Raw genomic sequence first — 4,027 nt, 5'->3', positions numbered from 1 at the left:
CAGTCATGATGTCCATGACCCACACTTTATTGCACAAAAGCAAAGTTTACACACCAAAAAGTTACCCCCAGCATGTAAATTGGGGGGCAATATGCTCCTATGATAGGAGTCCCTTTAGGGCCTGCTATGTTCTCTCAGGCTGATCTGTCTCGTGATTGTTAAATGTTGAAATCAAAGGTGATATCTTGCAATGGCAGACTCTGCCAAAAGACAACAACAGATAGATCATTCCAGCTAGACCAGTTTGGCCTGGTGTTGTGAAAAACTCCAGAGACTGGAAGATGCCAAACCCATGTCTCACCAGAGGAATCTGTCATCTGATCAGAAGATGAGGTAATCTGATTTAAACTGTGTTATTGCAAGCATGGGCCTGTCTCATTCGTACTCCGCTCAAATTACCACAACGGCATGGTGTGCTGTAACCATTAAAATTACCACAACGGCATAGTGTGCTGTAACCATTCAAATTACCACAACGACATGATGTGCTGTAACCATTCAAATAAAAAAAAAACTTTTCAGGTAAAGGACACTACTTACACAGTAGAAGGATTTGTTACTAACTACTCTAATTCTCTAACTCTGCCTGCTTTTCACCAGTTTGTGTCTTGCCCAACAAGAAATAACAGGACAATTGACCTAATGTATGCTAACGTGAGGGATGCATACAAAGCCACACCACTTCCTCCCTTAGGGAAATCCGATCACAACCTGGTTCTTACAACCCAAATATACACCAAAAGTGCGCAGGCAGCCAACCACCACACGCTCCTTCCGGAAATGTTCTCCTGAGGCAGAGGATGGCCTCAGGGACTGCTTTGAGTCAACTGACTGGAGTGTGCTGCAGGACTCTTTTGGAGAGGACATAAAGCGTGTTTCTTGCCATGTGAGTGTGTAATGGTAGCTTTACACAGAGAGCAGATACGTGATTTTGGCAGCAGGAATGTATCTGCTGGCCTGCTGTCAATCAAACAGCTGAACCTACTTGAACACTACAAAGCTTCATTCTAAGTGGATTTGGAGTAAATATTGATGAGAGTTTATGGATGAATAAGCCTTCAACACCACAAACTGAAGGGAGTCTCTCCAAAAATGCTCCTGCAGCTCAACTGCTAATGTACTGTGCTGTAAATCACTTTGAAGTTTTAAAAGTATCAGATTTTGTCTGGGGATTAAGACAAATAATTCTGAAGGGATTTAAAGACCATTGTGTGTACAGATGATGTCTCTGCACGGTTCTACAGGGGGTGTTCTTAGTCTCAGACCTGGGGTTGCCATCTATGAGGAGAAATAAGGGACGCCCCCTGAGCTCCAAACAATAGTGTTGGATTCATTATGAGATGCAAAATCTAAATATTATTAGTATTATTATTATAAGGATTCACTTTATTTTATTTATGTATTTTTACAATGGTGGCAGATCCACTGATAAGTGGATGATCAGGGGACATGGGTGAAACACTGAATTCTTAGAGTCAATGTGTCTGCTGTCCTGCTCACATCTTGCCATCTATAAGATCTTGTGCCTTCCATGAGATAAACACTAAGTAGTGGTACAGTTTTAACACTTACGTTAAGAGTACTCCATTCTGTCTCGTGCCATGACCTGCAGATAGGATATTGTGAAATGAACAAGTGGAAAACGACCAGAGGAGGGAAGGACAGGTGTAGGAACATTATTGAGAGCCTCCTGTGTTTTGGGTCAACTGTTCAGGAGTGCGTTTAGCATTGCTGTGACATGACCATTGTTAAATAATAAATACTAATTTTCCCCACAATCTTTATTTCTTAGTTCCCATGGTTGTGGCACATTGAGGCTTTCTGTTAGTGCACCAGCTGATCCGCTGATGTGCTGAAATACTAAACTAAGACTCTCACCCTGTGGGTCAAATCAGCTGGCTCAGGCCGCGGGTGCAGCACAAACATTAAAGGACTTGCACTTTCCCCCCTTAACTTTTTACTCCCTCTGAGAATGAAGAACTTCCAGCACACAAACTGGATCCGTGCACGACGCCTTTGGGTTTCGTGTTTGCGTCTGATGCAGACCACCGAAAGCCACTACCCCTAGACGCTAAGGCCAAAAGGAAGATAAACACAAGCATCTGCAGCCAGCCATCATGTTTGTCCACCTCAAAACTGCTGACCTGATACGCAGAGATGAACTTCTCCTTAATACGTGCAGGCGATTCTCAGACAGCACTTTCAATATGACATTGTTTGGCTCAGCTTCCTCAGAGCAAAGCAAACTTTAACTGCTGTGTTTGCTTGATATGAGTTTAAATTATAGTAAAAGGTGCTGAGGGTGTAATGCAGATACTAGGCCCTGATGCTGGAGTAAAAAGCGTCCTCTTCTGATAGTGCTGACAAATGAAGTCCAGCTTTCTGACAGGCATGAAAACTAACTAGCGCTGTGTTTGTATACATGTATGGTTGTGTAATTGTAAAGGATGCTGACCATGGGAGTTTTATGTAGTAGATACTGAGCATGATGCTCAATCCAAAGGCCTTACAGTATGTGTGGCCAACCATGGGATAGTGAGAACCTACAGGCAGTAGTGAATAAAAACTAAGGTTCAGCGGAGAGGAGATAGATATATTGGTTCACGTTTGCTCAATCATTGAACCTGATTCAATGGGTTATATTGTTGTTTTACCTGCCATCACCTACAGCGAGATGTTTAAAAGAACACGATTATAAATAATATGCTATTGGTGGCATTAATGCATAAACTGTCTATTATAACAATATAGGTGTGCACATGGCGAGATTAATACGTTCTGGGACATGGGTTCACTACAATATATCCCCACTGAAACAAATACATTTACCAAGTAGTCAGGCCTCTCCAAAATCACCGTTGCTCAATCATGAATAGATGGCACTATTCCGGAAGCTAAAACTGTCATGGACAGACCACTACCACGTAAGTAATGGTCATGTTGGCATCACATATGACCTGGACATTCATTGAATATGTGTGCTTTCTGTTTCGGTAAACGTGTTTGTGGATTGAAGGTGGGACTGTTTGCATGTGGGTGCAAGCAATGGTTCCAATTACGTTCAGAAAGTTTGCGATTCCAAAAAAAAGTCCTGTTTGATGTCTCTAATTTCAGCTATGGCAGTGGGGAAATGTATTGACCAGCGCACCGTAGCAATGCGTCGAGTACCTGGGTGAATATTTGGCTGAGTGAAGGCTGAGATATGACAACTGCTGATGCTATAACTGTTTGAAATGATCCGATGCCAAAATTTGTAATGTTGTCCTTAGTTTAACAACTGATGGAATGGAATGTGATCACCGGTTGGAGGCTTCGATGTCTCTGATCGGTTCAGAAGTATTGCGTGGCTGGTTAACCTGTACCGTCTAATGATTTGTGGATCGCTTAACTGAAAAAGTGTTATACGAGTTGAACAAAATATTTCTGTGCGCTGTCTCTGTATATCTTCGCCTTGCTCTTATAACTGGTGCAATATCAACGTTTTCAGACTCAATGGAAAATGCACTTCCTGGTTAAGACGTGCTTTTAGGAGGCGGAGAATTATCCCGCAAATTGAGACGTGCGCTCGACAGGCAGTTTTAGTAAATACCACGCAATACATCATTAGGCGCACTTACCTTCTCTCCTCCCATTAAATTGCGCTCCATGCCCACGTTCCACCCAGGTTTCCACCCACGTTTCCGTGCCCTCCCCTGTTCACACCCACAGGCGTTAATATGCGCTGCGCCCCCTTAGTAAATAATGTTTTATGTTTACGACCGCTATTTTACGCCAGAAATGGGCGCACTCCTGTTAGTAAATCAGGCCCTGTGTGTGAGTGAGTCTCGCATACATGAAGTTGTTCCTTTTTAATTTATTTTATTAAATATATTGCCCCATTAACCAACACAGTGTGACCCTGATTGAAGTTGAACATTTATCCCACGGTTAGGTTGATGGAAACGGTCTGTTTACCAAAGAGTAAATTGCTCTCTCTAGTGGTTAAACCATAATATTACCTGGACCACTTTACATACATGAAGTTAAA

The sequence above is a fragment of the Sprattus sprattus genome (genome assembly GCF_963457725.1).
Source record: "Sprattus sprattus genome assembly, chromosome: 5".
Lineage (NCBI taxonomy): Eukaryota > Metazoa > Chordata > Actinopteri > Clupeiformes > Clupeidae > Sprattus > Sprattus sprattus.
The sequence above is the reverse complement of the archived record's forward strand: the minus strand, read 5'-3'. Positions refer to the sequence as shown.